Source organism: Bos indicus x Bos taurus, chromosome 26 (genome assembly GCF_003369695.1).
Source record: "Bos indicus x Bos taurus breed Angus x Brahman F1 hybrid chromosome 26, Bos_hybrid_MaternalHap_v2.0, whole genome shotgun sequence".
Classification (NCBI taxonomy): domain Eukaryota; kingdom Metazoa; phylum Chordata; class Mammalia; order Artiodactyla; family Bovidae; genus Bos; species Bos indicus x Bos taurus.
The window spans coordinates 3734170-3748449 of NC_040101.1; the positions used below are offsets into that span (position 1 = coordinate 3734170).

Consider the following 14280-nt stretch of genomic DNA (forward strand, 5'->3'; position numbering starts at 1 on the left):
TTAGAGGTGGCACCAGGGATCAACAGAGATCATTTGTCTTGTGCCGTGCAAAGCTCACCCTCACACCTTGGAGGGGGCAGAGCTGTTTTCTGGGACTGCTGTTTCGTCAGTCTGGCAGGCATGACGGGCACGTGCATTAGGAGGTCTCTGTGCCTGCGAGGTTGGGGAGGGGCAGAGTAGCCCACGAGCACCCTTAGCATGGAAGCCCGGTCCTGAGCATGTGGACTCAGATGCCTGGGAAGCAAAGCCAGCCAGGCAGGTAGACACTGTACCATGAGACTAAGGGCTGTCTCTAGTGATGGAACCCAGACCGGAGGGGGCTTGACTCCATTCTAGAAGCACATGGACCAGGGGGAGACAGAGGACAGGCAGTCAGGCCCTCTGCTTGCTCCCCGCAGTGGACACAACTCTGGGCAGGGTTTTCTACACCGTCTGTCTGGAGGCATCTCACTGGTCAGAGAGGGTCCACCTGTCAAGCTATGCTCAGGTAGCTGGAGTCTCCTACAAAGCAGGACCAGGAGGTACCACATCACTCTGTTCTTGCTCCCCATCTATTTCAGTGTCCTCTTCCTTCTTTCTCTCTGCACTGGGATTTCACATTTTAGTAGGACGTTGGCCCTCAAGTCCTGTCTCAGCTGTTGTCTAGGGCTTTTGCGATTAGACAAGACCCCCCCTGTGCCAGGAGCTGTTGTGAGTGCTGGGATAAATAAATACATCAAATGGGCTTCCCTGGTGCTTAGTGGTAAAGAATCTGCCTGCCAATGAAGGAGACGTGGGTTTAATTCCTGGGTCGGGACGACACCCTGGAGAAGGAAATGGCAACCCAGTCAAGTATTCTTGCCTGGGAACTCCCATGGACAGAGGAGCCTGGCAGGCTACAGCCCGTGGGGTCACAAAGAGTTGGAGGTGACGTGGTAACTAAACAACGACAAATCTGTCACCGTGAAAGCAAGTCCTGTGACCCCAGGAAGCGGACTTCTTTGAGGACCAAGAACAGACCTTCTGAAGTGAACGCAAGCTGGGACTTGTTACAGCTCCTGCACAGTGATGGCTGGTTTTAAGTTGCTGGAGAGGAACAAGAGAGGGTCAGGTTTCTAGTATTTTGACAGAAATTTTCAGCATCTAGGGGGAGGGTGATGCGGGAGATGATAGGTGGGGCTCTTGAACTGCATTCCACCCGGGAGAAAGCTGTATGTCTCAAGGGGGCCCAGAGAACATCACCAGGGCTACTCCCACTCCCACCAAATAGGCCAAATAGGTAAGAGGTTTGAGCTAAGTTAGCACATCTTTAGAGCGTGACTGTGGAACCATCTATGCTTCCTCTCCAACTCCCCCAACACACACACCTCTGTGCACGCACACACACACACACACACACACACATGATGTCATGTACTTATCCACGGATGGATAAGTACCATACTTATCCAGCATGGTGGCTCTATCAACCCTCTGCCACGAGCTCTCTTCATGGCCACAGTCCCTTGGAGACAGATGCCAGGTCAAAGGAGATACCTGCTGGATGCAGCCTGAAGATCCTGGGGTCACCTCAGCCCACGGAGAACAGAAGGGCTTTGTCACTGGGGCTTTGATCTCCTGACACAGATAGGATGCGCCTTCATGGCCTTAGCCAGAGAGGCCTGCTTCTCATCCATAAGGGACAGGCCAGAGTGCTCTGGGATCTTCTCCCCCAGTGCACCACTCAGCATCAGCACTCAAAATGACAAGTGTTTCTTCCAAGGATGCTTGTGGGATGGCAGTGGAGAGACAGAGCCTTCAGGAGTCAACTCCACGGATGATAAAAATACGGCTCACAGTGTAAGCCAGGAAATCCTTTCAGACGCTGCCTGGAAGTACCCTTCTGTGATGTTAACCGTCAGAGACCCGCTCTACACAGACGTGCTAAACCAAGGCAGGCGGGAGCCCTCAGAAGCCACTCTCGCTTTCCCAATTAGCGTAACTTTGCAGGCCCAACAAATCATGAGACTGAAATGCCTCTACTGGAAGGTCTTAACCTTTTAGGCTGACATTAAATTGGAAGAAACTGCTCGTGTTGGAAATAATTACCGCTGATAATGAATACAATTAAGCATAAAAGAATCCTTGTAACTCCGGTACCATTTGTGCACTTAGGAATGGGCTCATATTTTTCCCTCCACAGATGTTACAATAATGGTGTCAACACTTTTATTTCTTTGTCCATAAGCTGAAAATTATGGCTGTTTCATAAATCGCTCACGTGCTCAGAAGAAGGGGGCCCAGCTGCGGAGCACATGAGCACGGGCTCCTGCCCCGGCCTCATGTTTCACGGTGACCTCAGCTTCCTGTGAGCAGTGGGGACCAGTGCGAGTAAGTACTTGTAAAACTGTTTTTGAAGAGTGGAGTTATGAAGAGGTGCTGTGGTGTCGAACATCTGCTTCATCCATTACGCTCACATAGGAGCCCGGAATGTACAGTAGGGGCAAGAGACATCAATAAATTAAAATTCTCCTGTGAGCACACTTTCCAAGCATATGCCAATTTGAAGCAGAACAAAAAAAGAAAAAAAGATGCTAAACAAGGGGAGGGAGTTTTTTTTTTTTTTTTTTTTGCTCACTCAGCCTGAACTGGTTTGAGCAGTAATCATTAGAAGCTGGTTTTCTTTGTGCAACTGATGGGCTTTGTCAAAATGCAAGCATTTTCCTGGCTCCGTGAGACAACGAGGCTTCTGCTACCTTTGGAAACCATGTTCCTTTCCCCCCACCATGATACATTCTTCATCAAAAAATACCAGAAGGATGAAAGAAAAATAAATAAGCGTCATTCCAGTTAAGTGCATAGGTTACAGATGGCATAAACACTCAAACAGCTATTTATTATACCTGCAACTCGATACTGTTCATTACATGAGCTTGTGTCGCTGCATGAAGAACACGCATTTTGTCAAAAATGACGTATGTATTAATTATGAAAGAAAAATACATGGGAATCTAAGAGCGTCTTAAGGTTTTTAAAAGGGCTGTTCCAAGTTGGTTTTCTAAATAAGCAGTTTGGTTTGGGGACGTGTTCCTGCTGTGTTCACACGCAGGGTCTCACCACCTCTACTGACTGAGAGCCAGGTCCGTCTACACTGCCCAAGGCCGGGGTCGGGAAATTGGAAGTGGAATGCTCAGTAATCCTCGCAGCCTTCCCCTCTGTCCAGGCTTCTTCCCACTCACATCATATATCAGAGACAGTCCAGGCCACTCACAGCCTCATGTCATTCCTGGCACCCAGGCCAGGTCTCTGAGCATGCAGCGGCGGGTGTGCGCCCCGAGATGGGAGACATGTGCAAGGCAGTGTGTGCAGCCAACCGCCGACGTGGAGCATGCTGCTGGCACCCCTTGTGCCGGCAGGATCATGGGGAAACTCCATTCCAGGACGCCCAGGGTGACCAGCCTGTCCTCGCTGGGGTGTCTGGAGTGGACAACACTCACCACATCCCTTTGTGGGAAGCACTGGAAGGGCCCCTACCCTAGAGCACACACATCACCCGCAAACCACGCTCCTTCGCAAACAATAACAGTTCTTAGGCCAAGAACTCTTGAGGTGTCGCCCCATTTGCCCCCTAAATAGAAAAATCCTATCTCCACACCTCTGTTTTTCTTATGTATAAAATGAGATGCGATTGACAGGGACTGAATTCAATCTTTGCATTTCCCTCTAAAATTCTGATACTAATCTGAGGAATGATAGATTAGAAAGCTTATTCACATTATGCAAAATTATTCCAAACAGATGGTGAAGTCAATTTAGAGGCTATTTTTTTTTTTCTATCTCTAAGAACAAGTGCTGTTTTGGGGAAGGCGAGAGAGTAGATTTTAATCTCTTTGCCCTTTGAAATGACCGTCAGCAACCTCCTTCCAATTACCTGTGTTCTCTGATTGTGGTCCTGGGAGCTGGCTTTACAAGGCGGAGGCTGTTTGCCTTGCCTCCCCTGCCCAACTATCCATAAAGCCACTGTAAGCCCACCTGCCCTCACAGCTTCTAATAGGTTTCTTACACAAAGTGAATGCTCAATAAGTATTTGGTTTCAAAGTCATTGTTCTTAATTAACCAAACTCAAGTGAGGTTTGCTCATTTAGGCGAGGTTGGGTGTGAATCTCAACTCCACCACTTGCTAGGTGAGTTCCCTAGGCAAACAGTGTAAAATACCCCAATACACACGATCTTCAACCTGAAAATGTGGCCAGTTTTGTCTTGAGGACAGTTGGGAGGGTTGAAGGAGTCCGTGCGGACTTATCAGCATCAGCATATTTCCTGGGTCACAGAGGCACTTTCTAGCAATGCTAATTATTATTGTTATTGTTAATATTTAATTGTGAGTTAGTAAAAAACTTCTTGCAGTTTTTTACACTCTCTTATCCAACTTCCTCAGAGAAGGCAATGGCACCCCACTCCAGTACTCTTGCCTGGAAAATCCCATGGATGGAGGAGCCTGGTAGGCTGCAGTCCATGGGGTCTCGAAGAGTCAGACACGACTGAGTGACTTCACTTTCACTTTTCACTTTCATGCATTGGAGAAGGAAATGGCAACCCACTCCAGTGTTCTTGCCTGGAGAATCCCAGAGACAGGAGAGCCTGGTGGGCTGCCGTCTGTGGGGTCCCACAGAGTCGGACACGACTGAAGCGACTTAGCAGCAGTAGCATCCAACTTGCTTGATGTAGTTATAGTTAAACCAATCTCTTTCAGATAAAGACAATATGGAACTTAACCTAAGAAGTACAGTAGCCCATACACTCAGTATTATTGAAGCTTTGGTATACAGAGCAAAAAGCCACAGATGCCACACTTTCTTGGGAAAATTGGATAAATAAATGCTTGCGGATTAATGCATGAGAAGAAGTACCATGATGGCAAAATTGGAGCCAATGCCTCCCAAGGTTATCATGGCCCAAAAAGCACTGGAGTAGCCAGAGGTGCATGCAGTGTGACTGCGTGAGTCCTGGTGATAGCCCACTTGAAACCCTGCACCTCATCTCCTTAGAGTTCCACGTTCCTTAGCATTCCTTAGAGTTCCACACACACACAGGTCCCAAATGTCACACACGAAGCCTGAAGGGGTCCCTCCGCCTGACATGACTGTAAACTCTTAAGAGGGCTGTGTGAGGACAATGCCTAATAATAACAATAATAGAGTTAAACTCTAACAGGAGAGTTGAAATTTCCAACTATAATTGTGTATTTTTTCATTTCTCCTTTCAGTTTTATCGATTTTTGTTTATGCATTGTGAAGCTGTTTTTAAGTATATACATTTAATAAAATTATATTTTCTTGATGAAGTACCTATTTATTGTTATTTAATGCTTATCTTTGTCTCTAGTAAGATTTTTTTTTACCAAAGTTTACATTGTCCAATATTAATGTAGCCACTTATTTTATTTTTTCTAGTGTTCCTTGGTATTTACTTTTCTATAGATTTTTTTTTTTACTTTTAGCCGCTATGTGTCTATATATTTAAAAGTTTTTTTTTTATAGACAGCATTTAGTTAGGTCTTCCTCTGTCATCCAATCTGACAATCTCTGCCTTTTAATTGGGATGTATAAACCATTTATGTTTAATAGTAATTACTGATATGGTTGGATTTGAATATACCACATTGGCAATAGTTTTCTGTTTGTCCCGCCTACTTTTTGTTTTCCTTTTCATCATTTCCTGTCTTCTTTTGGACTGAGTAGTTTTATGATTTTATTTTATCTTCATAATTGGCTTGTTAGATATACCACTTATATAGCTTTTAAAGGCTACTCTAGGGTTTGTAATATACATCTTTATCTTATCTCAGTCACCTTCAAATACTGTTATACCACTTCGAGTGAAGTACACTCATCTCATAAGTGTCAACATTTAATTCTCCTCTCCCATCTCTTGTGCTGGCTTCCCTGGTGGCTCAGATGGTAAAGCATCTGCCTGCATTGTGGGAGACCCAGGTTCAACCCCTGGGTCAGGAAGATCCCCTGGAGCAGGAAATGGCAACCCACTCCAGTACTCTTGCCTGGAAAAATCCGTGGACTGAGGAGCCTGGTCGTCTACAGTCCATGGAGTCACAAAGAGTCAGACACGACTGAAGCGACTTCACTTCACTTCACTTCATCTCTTGTGTTAACGTTTTACACATATTATTCTACATATTATAAATCCACAGTATACTTTTTACTGTATTTTCTTTAGGTACTCAAATATCCTTTAAAGAAATTAAAAATCTTAGAAAGTTATTTTTTATTTACCATTTTTACCATCTGGAACTCTGTATGCCTTAGAAAGAACAGAAAAGAAAGCAAAGTCGCTCAGTCATGTCCGACTCTTTGCAATCCTGTGGACTGTAGCCTACCAGGTTCCTCCATCCATGGTATTCTCCAGGAAAGAATACTGGAGTGGACTGCCATCTTCTTCTCCATCTGTATGCCTTGGGTAGAAAGAACTAAATTTCCATCTGGTGGCATACTACCTCTGTTGAAGAACTTCCTTTAACTGTTTTTTTTTTTTTTTTTGTGGTGCACTTCTGATGACAGACTTGCTAAGATTTTGTTTGTATACAAATTTGGTTTTGTTTTCCTTTTGTAAAGTACTTACTGACTATAAAATTCTTGGTTAGTAGTTATTTTTCTTTTTTCCCCTCAGTATTTTTTCTATTAATTGCTGGCCTTCAAAATTTCAGACATAAAGCCTCCAATATTTTTCATCTGTGTTTCTCTTACACAATGTTCCTTTTCTTTGATTGTCTTCAAGTTTTTTTTAAGTTTTTTTTTTTTGTAGAGTGGTTTGACCACAATGTGCCAAAAAATCTGTGTATGTTTGTGCTTAATTTATCTTTCTCAAAGTTCCGAAAATTCTTGGTTTGTAACTTGTCTTTCTTTAATTTTGGAAAATGCTTGGCCATTGTCTCTTGAAATATTTCTTCTGCCCCACTCCCTTTTTCAGCTTCAGGGATTGTATCTTCAAGTATGTAGGACCCTCTGATTTCATCGCATACATGTTTTGAGAGTTCAATTCCGTTTCTTCCCCCTGCTGCCATTCTTTTTTTTTTTTCCAGTTTGGATAATTTCTGTTGATCTATCTTCAGATTCACTCCTTGTTTTCACTGCTCTGTTCAGTCTGTTAATTTGTTGATTGAAGAAATTGCTGTCTCTTATAACATGTTGTTTTGTTTCTAGCATTTCCATTTGGCTCTGTTTGACTGCAGTGACTAGCAGCAGCAGCAGTCATCTCAGTCGCACAGCTGAACTTCTTCTCCTTGTTCATGCAAATCTGTCTGCTTTTTCACTAGACCCTTAATATATTGACTACAGTTATTTTGAAGCTCCTCCCCACTAGTTTCAACGTTTGATTCAACTCTGGGTCTATTTCTGTTGACCGTTTTACCTCTTGAAGAGTTGTTCTCCCTTTGTTTCTGTGTATGTATCTTGCAATTTTTAGCTAAAGGAAGGATATTAAGCATAGAAGAGTAGCGAATCATGAGGCAAAACATGTTTATGTTCAAAATGGGCATGCTTCTTCCCTTGTCAATTCACTACTGTGGGGGACTGAGTCACTCTAGTCATTAGCTAAGTTGCATAGGTTTTGTTACTATAGTTATGTTTAATGCTCCACAGACTTGAAAATCCTCCACTGGTGGGCTGATGCAGTCTTTTTTTCTGTCTGAACCTTGGCCGCTGCCTGAAAGTTTTTCAGTTTTCCTGTTGCATCTCTAGCTTTCAACAGTCCCTGCCCACCTCTGCAAACTGCAGATCTCTCTTCCTGGTCTGCATCCCACAGAGTAGACTATTTTTGCTTGTACCTGGTGCAAGATGCAGGGTGAGATTCGGGGATGGTACTCAGCTCTCCCAGCCTTGTCTCAGTCTTAGGAAAGCTCTGTATTTCTGTCTACTAAGGCTGGGATTTCTTTAATGTTTCTACCTCTCCCTTACCATGGGCAGTCAAATTTTGCTGCATATTTGTAAAAGTATCTTTGGTGAGGTAGCCTTTCCAGTCAGAGAAAAGAGATTTGTCTTGTTTCTATCTCTTCTGTGGAAGCAAAGTGGGGCTTTGCTCATGTCCTGTGTTCAGGGCAGGAAATTCCTATCCCTTCCTTAGTGGTTTAAGATTTTTCTTTAATGTGAAAGAAGGTTCTGGGGAGTAGGATTTGCACATATGTGCCAGTGAGGGGACCCTCACCCAATCTTTCTTGTAACCACCTGGTAGTAGCCCTCAGAAAATGGCTTATGAGGGACTGTGGTCTCCTTTTGGGTCTGGGGATTTAAAATTCTCACTGCCACCCACACTTGGCCTCCAAGAGTTTGTTAAGGTGTCAACTTTTTTCTTCTTCCTGCTTTCACGGTGTCTGCCTCTTCTTCCTGTGTGCACTGCCGAAAGGGAAACCGTTAGTACGTGTTATGTCCCCTGGAAGAGACTTGTCACTATTCAGAACTCAGTTTACCTCCTTGTCCTGTGACATCAGCTTAAGAAAACATAAGGTTTGTAGATTATACCATTATTTTTTCTCATTGTTGGGGGGAGAGCAAAAGTCTGTGGAGGCTTTCTAAACCCTAAATGGAAGCAGAGCTTCCAGGCAGTTGTTGCTCAGTTGCTAAGTCGTGTCCAACTCTTTGTGACCCCACGACTGCAGCATGCCAGGCTTCCCTGTCCTTCACCATCTCCCAGAGTTTAGGTCCTGATACAGGGAAAGACTGAAGGCAAAAGGAGAAAAGGGCAGCAGAGGATGGAATGGTTAGATAGCATCACTGACTCCCAGACAGAGGAAACTGGTAATATGACTTCTGAAGCTTTTTCTCAAGCTCTGATGTGGACAAGTAGCAATGACTTGGTTGGGAGACTTGAGGCTGTGCATTTAGAGTATCTCTGCCTTGAATTTTCTGTTTCTCCAACCCACCCCTCTTTTACCTTTATGATTATGCTTTCTTTTCTCAAGGCCCTTCTAAAACTGAGAGTGTTAGTAGAATTGGGGTCAGCATACAAACAGACACCAAAAATGTGTGTATTTAAATTTTTTATGTTTTAAAATTTTAAGTTCTGTATTATAAATCCTTTTCAATTTACACAGATGAACTTTATATATTTTTTTACATTAAAAAATCTCAAGCTCCATAGTATAGATTCTTTTCAGTTGCCTTCTTTTTTGATGGTACCTGCTCTGTTAGCTATTGTAGGAGAACAAATATTTGGCTTGGCTTTTGGGAAGAACAGAGAATTCTCGTAAAACTCACTCTGTGAAAATACTAAAAGAGGTGATAGGTTTGCTTAGCAGACACATGGTGGTTTTCAAGGATGATATTATCCCAGAAAATAGATGAGTAATGCCATTACACCATAGTTGTTGGATAATTATTTGCAGATAATCCATGTTTCCATCTCTGGAAGACATTATTATGCTCAGAAAAATGTTGGACTATCTGGTACTTACTATTTGTGTAAATTTTGTGCTTTCTGCCCATTATATAATTTCACACCAGTGGGGCAGAAAATATGCTATGATAGAAATTCAAATTAGAACTTCAATGAGCTGGCTGAGAGGAATCTGGTTTCCCACATGGATTGGTGAAATAGTCCTACTGGACACCCATGTAGTATCATTATTTTTTGTTGGTAAGTGAATTTAACTGTGTCTAGTTTTTTAGCAGTAAGATGCTTAATGTAACAATTTGTATTTCAACATTTTAATGGTAAAACTGTTATTTATGGCTTAACATTAACACACCAGTGATCACGATAAGATGGACTGAAGGGCCCATTCTGGAGCCGAGGTGGCGTGGGTGTAGACAGCCCACAGCAGAGCTCAAGGGTAATTTTTCTCAGCCCCTTCCCTTTTCCTAGATCACACCTCATCCTCTCCCCTGAAAGCTTCTCTGATTTGGTTCTCCATCAGGGCCACCAGTACCCGCAGCCACCAGGCCCCAGCTTGGGATGGAGAGGTGTCTTCTGATGACCTCATTCCTTAGCAGCTGCACCTGTTCTGACGAGTTCTCTTTTCTCTTCTTAACATCTGGGGCCTCTCTCAGACCACGGCTCTTTCTCATCTCCATAAAGAGGGGCCTTCTGCTTGGTCTGCTTTCCTTGTACCTCAGAGTTCTCCAAATCTTCCTGCAACCTCTGCCAAGACAACCTTTCAAAACCCTAAATCTGACCATGTCACCATCTCGCCTAGTTCTTGGATATTTCCTCCTTGATTATAAGATGACATTAAAAGATAATGAATTCCTTTTCCTGCCATAAATACTTCCCCTAATCTGTCCTGGGAGCGTATCCCCAGTCTCTCCCTCACCATGACCTCAGCCCCTCAACCCTGACTCCCAACTTGAGGTTCAGCTGAAGGGATCTGGGCCCTTTCACCCCCTGTGGTCCTGGTCACTGCCCCCTGGGCTGCCCCCTTCTTCCTTCAGCCTGTAGAGCCCCTCTGTCTGCAGAGATCCGCTTGAGCCCTCCTTCCCTGCCTTCTCTTTCTCTTTCATCCTCTACCCTCAGCACTCTTTCCTATAAGCTACCGATGTCACCAGTAAATGCTTACTTTATCCAAGGCTCATGGCAACTTCCTGCATTCCCTTGTTTGATGTCCCTCTTCTCCTCCTGATGTGTGTACATGCTCTGTGGCTTTGCAGAGCAGGTGAGTGAGGCGAGGGACAAGATATGAATCTTACTTCATTTTATATCTGCACATGTCATGGTAGTTCACACTCTGTCCTTTACTGGAAAGTTTTGTGGAAGTTTTCTGTCCCTTTCTGGAAGGTTTCTGGGTCATTTCCGTCTTTCCAAGGCTTACAGCAGCAATTGATATGCCCTGGCATCCCACGTTTCTCTCTCTAGATCCCCCTTCAGAATCATTCCTGTATTTCCCCAGCCTTCCTAGACAACTCAACTCATAAATGACCCCAGCTTTCTCACGCCTGCCTCTGATATTTTCCCCATGGTTTTTGCCTCTGCACTCATGCCATCACTGTCACCTTCTTGAAGTCACCTAGAGCTCAGGCAGCCCCAAGGCTTCCCTTCGGGCCCCCTCCACCGCACACCAGCCACTGATCTTATCGTTTCCCCTCTGAGGCCGCCTCCCTCCCTTGCTTGGATGATGGTTCAGCTTTCTGGCAGGTGATCTTGCTCTTGATCCACCCACTTCTCAGGCCACTTCCCAACCATCCAGGGGTACCATCCCCAACCTGACGCCCCCTTGGGGCACTCAAAGCCCTTCCCCGGCAGCCGTGTTGATGTTGCTCCCATCCTGCGCACTGTAGGCCCTGTCTCTCCTGAACACACCATCCCCTCCTCTGTGCTTGCAGGGCTGTGTTCCTGCTCCTACAGCACCTTCCTCTCCTTCTTCTGCCTCAAAAACTCTGACCTCATATTTAATATCCTGTTAAAACATCTCCCATCCACCCCCCAAATCATTCCTGACTTCCCCATCAAAGTCAGTGCCTTCCTTCTGTAGGTGCTAGGAAACCTGAGTGTCCACCTCCGGTGAGAACGCATCGCACAGTATCGAAGTTTCTCTCCCTAGCCTCGGAGGTCCCTGGGGATGGGAACTGTGTCTTGCTCACCGAGGCTCTCTCAGTGCCTGCACAATGCCTGGAAATCACAGGTACTCAAATATCTGAACTCCAGTGTGAACTAGAAAGATCAAAGACCTGGGGTTAGCGGTTGGAGGGAGAGAAAGGGGGCTGGGGGTTAGGAAGAGAAAGTGCAGGAACAGATGAGGGCAAAAACGCACTGAGGCGTGTGCTTACTTGTTTTTGATAAACGAAGCTTGGGAGAAGGGGTAAAAAAGAAACTAGGTCCTTAGCTAGTCACCTTCTATTGTTCCTCTTCCCGGGGAAGGAGCCAAGATATATTTAGAAGGGGTCTAAAGTTTCTTAGTAAAGCTTCTAGGACAAATCGAGAGCTTATTGCATTGCACGTAATATTTTTTTTTTTTTTTTCCTTTCTGGCACATAGCTAGACAATTATTCTCTGTGGGTCCTCAAGGACTCTTGCAGTTCCAAGAGCCTGTGAAACAGTCTCAGGTAAGTCTTTGAAATGGGGAAGTCCAAGACAAGATGTTGCCTTTCAAGCTGTAAAGGAATCCATACAAATGGATCCCGTGTACGCTACTACCTGGGTTGCTAACGACAAGCCCGTCACTGGCTGATAAACTTAATTCATGGCCCCAAAACGGGGTGGGGAATGGAAGCAGAGCCAAGGTAGGCAGGCTGCAGAGTCTGAAATCAAAGTCAATGGCAGAAGAAAGATCTGAAAAGAATGACATTCTAGTCCTGCTTTCTCTTCCTTTTCAGGCTTTATGGCACCTTTGAAGAAACAAAAGCTTTACAGAGAAAAGGCTGGTTTGGCAGGGGAGGCTCGCGGCTCCCTTCAGCTCACTTTACTGTCTTCCTGGCGCTTTTCTTTTTAGACAAAAAAGCACTTAAAGGTATTGAGCCCTCGTTGCTACTTTCCTTCCCTCTGTCTCCTGAATAGTTCTGGAAAAGGAGGCATTTACCAATGCAAAGTCGTGGGCCAAACAGTTGGCCAGCCCCTTCCCGTCTCCCCTCTCCTTCCTTCTCCCTGATGTGACGTTTCTGAGTCTGTCAGGCTTCTGCTGTCCTGCGGGGCAGGGGGTGGGGGGTACATTCGGGAAGATGATCTCCGCATTATTCACCGGGATACATTGTGTTCTAGGGGCTTTGTTGGATCCACGACTCGGCGGTGCAAATCTTCAACTGTTTCCTTTTGGAGGATCAGATTTACAGTTTTCTCCTGCCTGTTTCTTTATGGTGAGACATTTGAAATCCACAGGCAGACTGAGCCAACTGGGCAGAAAGTTTGGAATTCTGAAATGCTGCCGAATTGTCAGGGACCAGCCTAGCTAATTTGCTGATTTACTGAACTTGACCCAAAAGAATTTCTGTGTACACAAAAATTTATGAAGAAGTCTTTGAATAATTGTATTAAATGAGATTCTGGGCCTTTATTTTCCATTTTATTACCTTTTCTGAACACTGTGGATTCCAATCATATTGAAACATTTTGTGTTCAGGCTTTGTAGCAAGTGCTGATGGTTGAACCTCAAAAGAATTGAAGGGTTAGTTCATAAATGAATAAAAAGCCAGCGGCATTTATCCAAAGTTTGTTTAACTATCCTAACCTCATGGGCCTGTAAAAATTCAACTGAAAATCATTGAGAAGAGGTCCTCCCATGAGATCCCTTGGCACTTTCTGCCTCTGCTTGGATCGGAAATACCATGAGAGTATTCTTCTTCTTTTCTTTTTTTTAATTTCCAACATTTCAACACTTCTAGTTCCATTCGCAGATGGAGAAGAGCAGAGGGAAAAAAGGAATGGGAGGAAAACATGAACTTTTCTTAACCTAAAAGTTATTGCGCAGCTTTTATATGAAATTTCAAGCCAGAACATCCCTGGTTGAGGCCAACTGCCTCTGCCTAGGAAACCTCCCAGGCATGGGAGACTCATCCACAGAGGTTCTGGTCCAAGATGGCCATTTAGCATCAACTCGAGGATGTCTGACAATGGAACTCAGGCTCTGGTCTCAGCACCCATTAGCTTAACCTCCCAGGGTGTAACACAAGCAGAAATTACATCTATTACCTACTTAGACCAGTGCTCTGTAGGTCATGGAAGAGCATATTTCATATTAGTCCTTTAGAAGGAGCAGTTGTGTGGGTAGATGGGTTGCAAAAACAGCTGCAGTCCTCATATGCACAGAGACAGAAAGCAGATTAGTATTGCCTAGGACGGTGGTGGGGGAATTCAGAGGAAAATGGGGAGTGATTTCAGATGGCTGTGGGATCTCTTTTTGAAGTTAACAAAAATATTCTAAATTTGATTGTGGTGGTGATTACACAACTTTCTAAATATACCAAAAACCATTGAATTGTACCCTTGAAAATGGGTGAATTGTATGGTATGTGAATTATATCTCAATAAAGCAACTCTATTAAAAAAAAATAATAACCACCATCTCTCCTTCCTTTCTGGATGTGGGCCCTCTGCTGTGTGACTTGACAGTTCTTCCCACCAAGGAGGGGAACCTCTTTTCCCACCCATCGGTCTCCTTGGATACCTTCCAATTCTTGCCAGCCCATGAAAGGCTGGAGCAGTGGTGATGCCCAGAGGCCTTGTGTTCCTGGGCTCACTCTCCTGTGTGCCGTCCCCACTATGAAAACTCGTCCTGGAAGATCAGAGACTTGTGTCACAGAGCCATCATCCCAGCCATGGCTATCTCAGCCCACTCCCCTGTTGCCTGCAGAGACACGTGTGAGCCCAGCCAAGATGAGCCAGCCT

At 44.7% G+C, this 14280-nt stretch overlaps 1 long non-coding RNA gene across 1 annotated transcript; it reads left to right on the forward strand.

The window, feature by feature from the left end:
• The first annotated feature begins 11856 nt into the window (after nucleotides 1-11856).
• Nucleotides 11857-13923, forward strand: LOC113884490. Its single transcript, XR_003508885.1, has 3 exons — nucleotides 11857-12005; nucleotides 12276-12409; nucleotides 12658-13923. It is a non-coding gene; the product is annotated as an uncharacterized LOC113884490 (long non-coding RNA).
• Nucleotides 13924-14280: the final 357 nt, after the last annotated feature.